The sequence below is a fragment of the Scyliorhinus torazame genome, chromosome 15 (genome assembly GCF_047496885.1).
Source record: "Scyliorhinus torazame isolate Kashiwa2021f chromosome 15, sScyTor2.1, whole genome shotgun sequence".
In the NCBI taxonomy this organism is placed as follows: Eukaryota; Metazoa; Chordata; class Chondrichthyes; order Carcharhiniformes; family Scyliorhinidae; genus Scyliorhinus; species Scyliorhinus torazame.
Genome location: NC_092721.1, coordinates 176,637,003 through 176,649,755, shown reverse-complemented (window position 1 = coordinate 176,649,755; position 12,753 = coordinate 176,637,003). Strand labels below are relative to the sequence as shown.

Here is a 12,753-nt window from a genome sequence, read left to right as displayed (position 1 = left end):
CAAAGCAGTGCTAGTGTGAGCTGTTCAGGAGAGTCCACAACAGGACAAAGCAGTGCTAGTGTGAACTGTTCAGGAGAGTCCACAACAGGACAAAGCAGTGCTAGTGTGAGCTGTTCAGGAGAGTCCACAACAGGACAAAGCAGTGCTAGTGTGAAATGTTCACGAGAATCCACAACAGGACAAAGCAGTGGTGGTGTGAGCTGTTCAGGAGGGTCCACAACAGGACAAAGCAGTGCTGGTGTGAACTGTTCAGGAGAGTCCACAACAGGACAAAGCAGTGCTAGTGTGAGCTGTTCACGAGAGTCCTCAACAGGACAAAGCAGTGCTGGTGTGAGCTGTTCAGGAGAATCCACAACAGGACAAAGCAGTGCCGGTGTGAGCTGTTCAGGAGAATTCACAACAGGACAAAGCAGTGCTGGTGTGAGCTGTTCAGGAGAATTCACAACAGGACAAAGCAGTGCTAGTGTGATCTGTTCAGGAGAATTCACAACAGGACAAAGCAGCGCTAGTGTGAGCTGTTCAGGAGAATTCACAACAGGACAAAGCAGAGCTGGTGTGAGCTGTTCAGGAGAATTCACAACAGGACAAAGCAGTGCTAGTGTGAGCTGTTCAGGAGAATTCACAACAGGACAAAGCAGTGCTAGTGTGAGCTGTTCAGGAGAATTCACAACAGGACAAAGCAGTGCTAGTGTGAGCTGTTCAGGAGAATTCACAACAGGACAAAGCAGTGTTGGTGTGAGCAGTTCAGGAGAATTCACGACAGGACAAAGCAGTGCTAGTGTGAGCTGTTCAGGAGGGTCCACAACAGGACAAAGCAGTGCTGGTGTGAACTGTTCAGGAGAGTCCACAACAGGACAAAGCAGTGCTAGTGTGAGCTGTTCACGAGAGTCCACAACAGGACAAAGCAGTGTTGGTGTGAGCTGTTCAGGAGAATCCACAACAGGACAAAGCAGTGCTAGTGTGAGCTGTTCAGGAGAATTCACAACAGGACAAAGCAGAGCTGGTGTGAGCTGTTCAGGAGAATTCACAACAGGACAAAGCAGTGCTAGTGTGAGCTGTTCAGGAGAATTCACAGCAGGACAAAGCAGTGCTAGTGTGAGCTGTTCAGGAGAATTCACAACAGGACAAAGCCGAGCTGGTGTGAGCTGTTCAGGAGAATTCACAACAGGACAAAGCAGTGCTAGTGTGAGCTATTCAGGAGAATTCACAACAGGACAAAGCAGTGTTAGTGTAAGCTGTTCAGGAGAATTCACAACAGGACAAAGCAGTGCTAGTGTGAGCTGTTCAGGAGGGTCCACAACAGGACAAAGCAGTGCTGGTGTGAGCTGTTCAGGAGAGTCCACAACAGGACAAAGCAGTGCTAGTGTGAGCTGTTCAGGAGAGTCCACAACAGGACAAAGCAGTGCTAGTGTGAGCTGTTCAGGAGAATTCACAACAGGACAAAGCAGTGCTGGTGTGAGCTGTTCAGGAGAATTCACAACATGACAAAGCAGTGCTGGTGTGAGCTGTTCAGGAGAATCCACAACAGGACAAAGCAGTGCTAGTGTGAGCTGTTCAGGAGGGTCCACAACAGGACAAAGCAGTGCTGGTGTGAGCTGTTCAGGAGAATTCACAACAGGACAAAGCAGTGCTAGTGTGAGCTGTTCAGGAGAATTCACAACAGGACAAAGCAGAGCTGGTGTGAGCTGTTCAGGAGAATTCACAACAGGACAAAGCAGTGCTAGTGTGAGCTGTTCAGGAGAATTCACAGCAGGACAAAGCAGTGCTAGTGTGAGCTGTTCAGGAGAATTCACAACAGGACAAAGCCGAGCTGGTGTGAGCTGTTCAGGAGAATTCACAACAGGACAAAGCAGTGCTAGTGTGAGCTATTCAGGAGAATTCACAACAGGACAAAGCAGTGTTAGTGTAAGCTGTTCAGGAGAATTCACAACAGGACAAAGCAGTGCTAGTGTGAGCTGTTCAGGAGGGTCCACAACAGGACAAAGCAGTGCTGGTGTGAGCTGTTCAGGAGAGTCCACAACAGGACAAAGCAGTGCTAGTGTGAGCTGTTCAGGAGAGTCCACAACAGGACAAAGCAGTGCTAGTGTGAGCTGTTCAGGAGAATTCACAACAGGACAAAGCAGTGCTGGTGTGAGCTGTTCAGGAGAATTCACAACATGACAAAGCAGTGCTGGTGTGAGCTGTTCAGGAGAATCCACAACAGGACAAAGCAGTGCTAGTGTGAGTTGTTCAGGAGAGTCCACAACAGGACAAAGCAGTGCTAGTGTGAGCTGTTCAGGAGGGTCAACAACAGGACAAAGCAGTGTTGGTGTGAACTGTTCAGGCGAGTCCACAACAGGACAAAGCAGTGCTAGTGTGAGCTGTTCAGGAGAGTCCACAACAGGACAAAGCAGTGCTAGTGTGAGTTGTTCAGGAGAGTCCACAACAGGACAAAGCAGTGCTAGTGTGAGCTGTTCAGGAGAATCCTCAACAGGACAAAGCAGTGCTAGTGTGAGCTGTTCAGGAGAATTCACAACAGGACAAAGCAGTGCTAGTGTGAGCTCTTCAGGAGAATACACAACAGGACAAAGAAGTGCTAGTGTGAGCTGTTCAGGAGAATTCACAACAGGACAAAGCAGTGCTAGTGTGAGCTATTCAGGAGAGTCCACAACAGGACAAAGCAGTGCTAGTGTGAGCTGTTCATGAGGGTCCACAACAGGACAAAGCAGTGTTGGTGTGAGCTGTTCAGGCGAGTCCACAACAGGACAAAGCAGTGCTAGTGTGAGCAGTTCAGGAGAGTCCACAACAGGACAAAGCAGTGCTGGTGTGAGCTGTTCAGGAGAGTCCACAACAGGACAAAGCAGTGCTGGTGTGAGCTGTTCAGGAGAGTCCACAACAGGACAAAGCAGTGCTGGTGTGAGCTGTTCAGGAGAGTCCACAACAGGACAAAGCAGTGCTAGTGTGAGCTGTTCAGGAGAATTCACAACAGGACAAAGCAGTGCTAGTGTGAGCTGTTCAGGAGAATCCACAACAGGACAAAGCAGTGCTAGTGTGAGCTGTTCAGGAGAATACACAACAGGACAAAGCAGTGCTAGTGTGAGCTGTTCAGGAGTGTCCACAACAGGACAAAGCAGTGCTGGTGTGAGCTGTTCAGGAGAATTCACAACAGGACAAAGCAGAGCTGGTGTGAGCTGTTCAGGAGAGTCCACAACAGGACAAAGCAGTGCTAGTGTGAGCTGTTCAGGAGAATTCACAACAGGACAAAGCAGTGCTAGTGTGAGCTGTTCAGGAGTGTCCACAACAGGACAAAGCAGTGCTGGTGTGAGCTGTTCAGGAGAATTCACAACAGTACAAAGCAGTGCTAGTGTGAGCTGTTCAGGAGAGTCCACAACAGGACAAAGCAGTGCTGGTGTGAGCTGTTCAGGAGAATTCACAACAGGACAATGCAGTGCTAGTGTGAGCTGTTCAGGAGAATTCACAACAGGACAAAGCAGTGCTGGTGTGAGCTGTTCAGCAGAATTCACGACAGGACAAAGCAGTGCTGGTGTGAGCTGTTCAGGAAAGTCCACAACAGGACAAAACAGTGCTGGTGTGAGCTGTTCAGGAGGGTCCACAACAGGACAAAGCAGTGCTGGTGTGAGCTGTTCAGGAGAGTCCACAACAGGACAAAGCAGTGGTAGTGTGAGCTGTTCAGGAGAATTCACAACAGGACAAAGCAGTGATAGTGTGAGCTGTTCAGGAGAATCCACAACAGGACAAAGCAGTGCTAGTGTGAGCTGTTCAGGAGAATTCACAACAGGACAAAGCAGTGCTAGTGTGAGCTGTTCAGGAGAATCCACAACAGGACAAAGCAGTGATAGTGTGAGCTGTTCAGGAGAATTCACAACAAGACAAAGCAGTGCTAGTGTGAGCTGTTCAGGAGAATCCACTACAGGACAAAGCAGTGCTAGTGTGAGCTGTTCAGGAGAATCCACAACAGGACCAAGCAGTGCTAGTGTGAGCTGTTCAGGAGAATCCACTACAGGACAAAGCAGTGCTAGTGGGAGCTGTTCAGGAGAATTCACAACAGGACAAAGCAGTGCTGGTGTGAGCTGTTCAGCGGAATTCACAACAGGACAAAGCAGTGCTGGTGTGAGCTGTTCAGGAAAGTCCACAACAGGACAAAACAGTGCTAGTGTGAGCTGTTCAGGAGGGTCCACACCAGTACAAAGCAGTGCTAGTGTGAGCTGTTCAGGAGAGTCCACAACAGGACAAAGCAGTGCTGGTGTGAGCTGTTCAGGAGAGTCCACAACAGGACAAAGCAGTGCTAGTGTGAGCTGTTCAGGAGAATTCACAACAGGACAAAGCAGTGCTAGTGTGAGCTGTTCAGGAGAGTCCACTACAGGACAAAGCAGTGCTAGTGTGAGCTGTTCACGAGTATCCACAACAGGACAAAGCAGTGCTAGTGTGAGCTGTTCAGGAGAGTCCATAACAGGACAAAGCAGTGCTAGTGTGCTGTTCAGGAGAGTCCACAACAGGACAAAGCAGTGCTGTTGTGAGCTGTTCAGGAGAGTCCACAACAGGACAAAGCAGTGGTGGTGTGAACTGTTCAGGAGAGTCCACAACAGGACAATGCAGTGCTGGTGTGAGCTGTTCAGGAGAGTCCACAACAGGACAAAGCAGTGCTGGTGTGAGCTGTTCAGGAGAGTCCACAACAGGACAAAGCAGTGCTAGTGTGAGCTGTTCAGGAGAATTCACAACAGGACAAAGCAGTGCTAGTGTGAGCTGTTCAGGAGAGTCCACTACAGGACAAAGCAGTGCTAGTGTGAGCTGTTCACGAGAATCCACAACAGGACAAAGCAGTGCTAGTGTGAGCTGTTCAGGAGAGTCCACAACAGGACAAAGCAGTGCTAGTGTGCTGTTCAGGAGAGTCCACAACAGGACAAAGCAGTGCTGTTGTGAGCTGTTCAGGAGAGTCCACAACAGGACAAAGCAGTGGTGGTGTGAACTGTTCAGGAGAGTCCACAACAGGACAATGCAGTGCTGGTGTGAGCTGTTCAGGAGAGTCCACAACAGGACAAAGCAGTGCTGGTGTGAGCTGTTCAGGAGAGTCCACAACAGGACAAAGGAGTGCTGGTGTGAGCTGTTCAGGATCTCTGATGAACAACCCATACAGAAATGTAACATTGAATGATAAAACAAGTGAGCTCATGTGGACCAAGCAGGCTCACCTGTTGCATTAAAGGTAAGCGAAAATGGTGGGTCACGATATTTGGGTAGCACGGTTGCGAAAGTCGATGAGCAGGAGTCGCGAAGATCGTCCGCTGTGGGTCGCGATGGTCGACTGCCGTGGGTCGCGAAGGTTGGCTGGTGTTGATCCCGAAGGTTGGTCGGTTGATAAAAATGGATTCCCAAGCTGCAGCCTTTGACCCTATCTCTTAGTTTCAGGGGGTATTTTCTTCGAAAACCCACATAATTAATGGATAAGGATCCAACATGCTTGAGATACCTGTAAAATTCAGGGGAAAGAAGGTGGACAGCAGAAGTTCATCAACAGAATCAGAGGCTTCTCAGAGTTCATCAGCATGGCGTCACGGTGGCACAGTGAGGTTAGCACTGCTGCCTCATAGTGCCGAGGACCCGGATTCGATCCCAGCCCTGGATCACTATCAGTGTGGAGGGATAAGACCACAGCCAAAGTCACCTTGCCCCATTCAGACTTAGCCTCGTTAGTGGGAATGCACAGGATGTCCCGGTTCAGCCAGGGTGAATCACTCAAGATCCATTGTCCTTCCGACAACCTTGTTTGTCCAGCCATTAGCCCATCACAGAATCTGATGACCCATTTGTCAGTCAATGGAAGGTTAGTTGCATCTGAATGGCATAATCTGTTCTTTAGCAGAAACGGGAGTGGGAAATCAGACAGCCAAGATAGCAATAATGTTTGATTTCTGGGGGTAATTCTTCTGAAAACTTACATAATGGATAAGGATCCAACATGTTTGAGATGCCTGGAAAATACAGGTGAAAGAAGGTGGACAGCAGAAGTTCATCAACAGAATCAGAGGCTTCTCAGAGTTCATCAGCAGAGAGTGGCACGGTGCCACTGCTGCCTCACAGCTCCCAGGTTCAATTCCGGCTTCGGGTGACTGTGTGGAGTTTGCACTTTCTCCCCGTGTCTGCGTGGGTTTCCTCCGGGTGCTCCAGTTTCCTCCCACAGGCAAAGATGTGCACGTTAGATGGATTGGCCACGCTAAATTGCCCCTTAGTGCCCAAAAGGTTAGGTGGGGCTACTGGGTTACGGGGATGGGGTGGAGGTGTGGGCTTAAGTAGCGTGCTCTTTCCAAGGGCCTGGGCAGGCTCAATGGGCCGAATGGTCTCCTTCTGCACTGTAAATTCCATCATTCTATTTCTTATATTATCACTCCTGGAATTAATCAATTTTTCCGCACCACATTAAAACGTAAAAAAGCTACGACATCTGGTCCAGTCTCTTAGTCACTGTTGAAAACTGACCAGGCACCCATAACAAAAGACAAAGACCTGGTGCTACAGCTGTAGCCCTGCCTTCCACAGGTAATCTCAGGTGATCAGACAGGTTTCATTAAGGGACAACAACTTTCAGCCAATTGCCTGCTAAGCATTGTCCTATTCCCATCCTTGGTGCCCGAACCAGAGATGATTGTTTCCCTGGATGCTTGGAGTGGAGTGGGGATGTCTATTTGCGATTCGTGGCAGGTTCAAGTTTGTTTCCTGGATTTGACTACTATATAGGGCTTCCACTGCTAGTGTTCATATGAATGCCCTGAACTCTGGTTACTTTCCATCGAACAAGGACACGAGATATGGGGGTCCACTGTCTCCGCTCCTGTTTGCTTGATAATAGAACCGCTCGCCGTAGCGCTCAGGTCCTCTGTTAAGTGAAGTGGGATGAATCTGGAAGGGATGGAGCACGGGTGTCTCTTTAAGCTGATGACCTGCTTCTCTATATTTCGGACCCAGTACCCTCCATGGACACGATAATGAAGCTGCTTAGTATCTTTGGCTCCTTCTCTGGCATCAAGCTGAACTTGGACAAGAAGGAATGTTTCCAAGTCAACCCCTCCAGGGAGGAGAGTCCAACTGGGAATGTTATCTTTTTGCCCTTCCAAGACCAGCTTCCGCTATCTGGGGGTCAGGTTGTCCACAATTGAACCTCGCTTTATAAATTCAATTAGACCAATTTGGTCAATAGTATCAAAACAGGCTTGCAGAGGTGGGATAACCTCCCACTATCCTTGGTGGATAGGGTTCAGACAATTAAAATAAACGTGCTCCCGAGATTTTTATTTCTTTTTCAATGTCTCCCCATTTTTCTGCTCAAGTCCTTTTTTGTTAAAGTCGACAAATTAATGTCCCACTTTGTTTGGGTGGGTATAGCTCCGAGGGTCCGTGAAGCTTTGCTCCAAAGAGACAGACAATCAGGGGGCTTGGTCCTACCCTATTTATTGTTTTACTATTGGGCAGCAACTATTCAGAAGATATTGCTGTGGCTTACCGATCCTGGCTCCATATGGAGCGAGCTCCTGCACTGTTTCTAGCCTTCGCATCATTATGGCATCGTTGCCTTTCTCTCTGGTGAGATTTTGCCTAATTCGACTCTGAGAATCTGGAAGCAAATTCAGGCAGCATTTTAAGCTCTGTTCCCTGTCTTCGCTCGCCCCCATCTGCAACAACCACCTTTTTCTGCCAGTGGGTTTGGACTCGACGTTTACGTCATGGGTGGGGAAAGGTCAGGAGAGGTTTGGAGAACTTTGTGGAGGGGAGATTTGCTGGTTTTAAGGAGTTGGCAGAGAAATTCCAACTGCCTGCTTCCAGTCTTTTTAGATATTTTCTGATTCACGACTGTTCACGTAAGACTTTTCCCTCTTTTCCCTTGGCACCACCCTCTTCCCTGTAGAAGAGGATTTTGTCTTTGGCTGTATCTGATGGGGGGACTATATATAGCCATATCCTCTCAGCGGAGTCAGATCCATTGAGCGAGGTGAGGACAAAATGGGAGGGTGAATTGGTTCCCATTCTGGATGGTGAGGTGTGAAGTGAGGCCTTTCATGGTCAACTCCACATTTTCATGTGCTCGGCTAAATTTGATTCAATTCAAGGTGGTGCACCAGGTACATCTGACTGCTGGCTCACAGTGCCAGAGACCCAGGTTCAATTACAGCCTTGAGTGACTTTATATATTCTCCCTGTGTGTGCGTGGGTTTCCTCCAGGTGCTCTGGTTTCCTCCCACAGACCAAAGGTGTGCAGCTTAGGTGGATTGGCCATGATCAATTGTCCCTTAGTGTCCAAAAGGATAGCTGGGGTTACTGGGTTACGGAGATAGGATGGGGATGTGGGCTTAGGTAGGGTGCTCTTTCAGAGGTTCAGTGTAGATTTGATGAGCCAAAAGACCTCCTTCTGCAATGTAAGGATTCTAGGATTCTATAAGAGCGAAGATCAGCAGGTACTTCCCTGGGGTGGATGATAAGTGTGAGCGCTGCTCTCAGGGGCTGGCTAACCACAAACATATGTTCTGGTCTTGTCCCAAATCAGTAAGCTTCTGGGCCTCTTTCTTTAACACCATGTAGGAGATATTCAATGTAGATCTGGATCATGTCCACTAGTGGCCATATTTGGGGTGTCAGACTCTCCGGTACTGCAGTCGGGGGTGAAGGCGGATGTCCTGGCCTTCTCCTCGTTGATAGCCCAGAGACGATGCTTGGGTGGAGTTCTCCTGCTCGGCCTAGTGCCTCGGCTTGTTTCGGTGACTTCACATCTTTTCTGCACTTGGAGAAGGTGAAGTACACCATTAGAGGGTTGGTGGAGGCGTTCTACTTGAGATGGCAGCCATTCATTTCCTTTTTTAAAAAAACAGTAACTGTCAGTTGTTAGGGGGTTTAGTCTAGTTTGTTGCGTTAAAGTTAACATGTTCTGATTGTATGTCACTTTCTTCTATTGTGTCATTTTGGTTAATTGTTTTAGATGTTTTGTTTAATATGAAAATGTTATTAATTAACATATTTTAAAAAAGAAATGTGGCATAAGGTATAGAGGAACACCAAATGCCCTGATAATATAACCTGGTTGGCATAAGGGAGGCACATTATACAATATGCCACTCTTGTATTCCTCATGAGCAATAACACGAGGCCCAGCATGTAGCATAGCAGAATCTCAGTTCCTCTTTGACAATACATATTGGCCAAGGACTAAGTGGGCAGTGGGCTTGTACGCTGCTTCTTCACCTCTGGAACATGGATCTAAACTTATCCCAGATTTACACGTCTAGGGTTTGAGCTGTCTTGATCCAACTCCTGGTTGGTATGGGGGCCATAGTGTGAGAGCGATTGATTGGTTATCTAGTTTCTGCTGTTCATATGGATGATTGCTGTGGAAATTAAAAGGCTGTTAAAATGCAGCATTGAGGTCGAAGTAAAGGCATCTTTGCTTTTTAGCCAGTTGAGCTATGCCTATTCTAGGAGTGCCAAATTCCTTGCACCGATACTCTTCATCTTGGCATGCATCCAAAATGAAATTAAATCAGATAGTTGAGTATGTTTACAATATTGTCCTGAACTAGGAATTTGCATAATGTCATAAAACATAAATGAAATGCAATCACCTTCTAGCCACAACCTGAATATGAAAATAAGATGACAACATTAAAATCATTCTCATCTGCATGCTACTTTATTCTGCCTTCATAAACACCACTAGTATGATCAGGCTGTTTTGCATCACTGATTTTGGTTGTCATAGCAGCCACCAGCAGGAAGGATGTTCCTTGCAGTAAAAATGAAGGATTAGCAATCTGATTGAATCACTGCAAGATTATAGTATGATAAAGTTGATTACTAGAGATAATAATGATCATAATATAGTATATGCCAAAGTATCATAATTCCCTATGAGAGAGGCAGCATAGCTGCTGTGTTGAATATCAAGGAAATTGTCAAGCTTAAGTTTTAAGGAAGTATTTTCAGGACAGAATATTTTATAGGAGTCACCTTCTAATTTAATCAGTACTGTGAGAGCCTTGGGGATGTGTCCATTGTGGTGATGTAATCTCAGTCAGGGTTCTGTTGGTAGTAACTTTGCGTTTGAGTCAGAAGGCTGTGCATTCAAGTCCCTTCCCTGAACACATAATTTTAGGCTGATACTCCAGTGCAGCACCGTCTGAAGTGCTGTCTTTCAGGTCAGACAGTAAATGTCACCACAGTCCCAGTGGCCTCTCTCCACTTTGAGAGCTGACTGGTTGGTGGTGATTTAACCTGAGGGTCACCACATCTTGGGCAAGGGGCAAGGTTGAGAAGGCAGGACCCTCATGAATAACCTTAGTTGGTACAGGAATTGAATCCTGAACTGTCTGCGTCGCTCCGCATCATGAACCAGCCACCCAGCCAACTGAGCTAAGTACTTCCTGGCTGGTTTAGCTCAGTGGGCTAGACAGCTGGTTTGTGATGAAGAACAAGGCCAGCAGCGTGGGTTCAATTCCCGTATCAGCTGAGAATTCTGAATTCTCCCTCTGTGTTTCCGAAAAGGTGCCGGAGTGTGGCGACTGCTGGCTTTGCACAGTAACTTCATTGCAGTGTTAATGTAAGCCTACTTGAGACAATAAAGATTATTTATTTATTTATTATTTCTTGTTGAGCAAAATCCAATGCTGCGGGAACTTTAGCAGTTCTCAATAAGCCTTTTATAAAATAACTCATTTGAGTTTATGTTCACCTGTGCACTACTTGTGGAATGCAGATTGTGATGTTTGTGTTAAATTACTCTATTATTTTAGAATACATGGTGAGTCATATATTTTAAATGACTATTTCAAAACAATGCAAAGGTTCATCACCAATGTAGTAAAACAAGAACACCGAAGAAATGAGATCGTGATGTGCACTATACACTGCTAGAAACTCAGTGCCATTATTATTTGAGATGTTCTTCATCTCCCAGCCTGTGAAAATTAATCTTCCTTTAGAACCACATTTTTTGCCTACATGTTTTTTATTCTCTGTGTTAATACATCCCCCACCACATCACCACAACACTATTATCAGGAGGTTTGTAGAAAACTTCTACCAGTGACTTGCAATTTCCATTTCCATTACGGGGAAATCTTCTGGTCATGAAAACATTGAAGTAACGTTCAACAGATGTGATATTAAAAAATATTGTACAGTGTATTTGTTTCAAGAAAAGGTATTTGGATTGCGATCAGAGACAGCTGCATTCATGCACTCAAGCAGATGGGAACGCTGTTAGTGGGCTGACACTCGTAAAATTACCATAAAAACTTGTGAGTTGTTAAGAATCACAGATATTCTGAAAATGCCCCCCCAAGGGAAGAAAACCAGGACGTCCAGGTCCAGTTTAGCTGTGACTCCAATCCCACAATGTACTTGAACCTTAATGGCCCCAGAAGAGGCTGAGAAAACCGCTCAATTGTTTAAAGTAAAAAAAAGAGATAGAAGGATAAGCACCACATTCTCGGGACAAGTACATTTGGGCAATAGATGTGGATGTAGAAGCATCCCCACATCCACAGAACATATTGGGGCTGGTTTAGCACAGGGCTAAATCGCTGGCTTTGAAAGCAGACCAAGGCAGGCCAGCAGCACGGTTCAATTCCCGTACCAGCCTCCCCAAACAAGTGCCGGAATGCGGCGACTAGGGGCTTTTCACAGTAACTTCATTTGAAGCCTCCTTGTGACAATAAGTGATTTTCATTTCATTCCATATTTTAAAGATGCTGCAATTTTAATCAGTCGATCTTCTAACCTATTTGGTTAAACACACAATCCATGCTTTACCCTGAGCCTGCACAATCTGTCAGAGGTTTTCAGTTTCCTCATTTGTAACACAGAACAGCTGGTGTTATTTTCAAGTATTGTCGGGGACTTGTTGCCGTTCCATTCTTCTACACAGTCCTCATAAATTATATAGAACTTGATCACTCACCTCAGGTTGTGAGACTCTGAAAATTCATTCCTCTTTCTCAACTGATTTTGACATCTTCTGCCTTCATCGATTTTAATTCTAATTCAGAGGAAGTAACATTTTGTTTCCTGGATGCTCTCTCGTGTCTGCAAGAGGATAATGTCTGCACACTAATGGTAGGACAGTCTGTGTCCCTTAGTAAGGTTTGTTTGGATTCCATGGATACCGTAATAACCTTTTGTGGTTAACCTTGCTGAGGGGAAATTCACTTATAACATATTCTGGCTGATTTGATGGTTTATCATTAACTGAAGCAATCTTTAAAAGGCTGAGGCACATGGCACACACTCAGCCATTGAGAGGGATCATTTGTTCTTTGGCTTTCAGCTAACCTCTGTTCTTTCTGGCACGCAACACCACATGCAAAGTTAAAGACAGTAAGCATTGTAAAGCTGTGAATTTAAATCAGGTATATTTGGCCAGAAATAATGGCACAGAATAGTTGAATAGTTACAACAAGGCATACAGGCCATCTGCTCCACCCATCTTAATTTGCGTTCCCCAACCTGCACTCAGGCCTGGGCTTTTAGACTGAGAGGCTTCCCTAAAGGGGAAATCCCCCCCGCATTTACCGGGGTAGTTCATATTCTGCGGAGGTCATGGGGAACCTCGTGTAACACAATTAGTATCAAGGTCTATTCCTTTTTCCTTTGGGCAGGATTCTCTGGTCGCCGATGCCGAAATCGCGTTCGGCCGGAGAATCAAATTTTCCGACCAAGTGGGCAGCACGGTGGCGCAGTGGGTTAGCCCTGTTGCTTCACAGCGCTGAGGTCCCA

General features: G+C 46.5%; 1 protein-coding gene across 3 annotated transcripts in view; it reads right to left on the bottom strand.

Annotated features, from left to right (window-relative positions):
- LOC140391460 (uncharacterized) overlaps positions 1–12,087 on the bottom strand; it is an 89,282-nt gene extending 77,195 nt beyond the window's left edge. For 2 of the 3 annotated variants that reach the window (XM_072475970.1, XM_072475971.1), the window contains exon 1: positions 11,939–12,087. The gene's annotated coding sequence lies outside the window, so the exon portion shown is untranslated. Of the gene's footprint in view, positions 1–7,495; positions 7,607–11,938 lie in introns of all 3 variants that reach the window. The other variant, XM_072475968.1, reaches the window with a different exon arrangement.
- Positions 12,088–12,753: the final 666 nt, after the last annotated feature.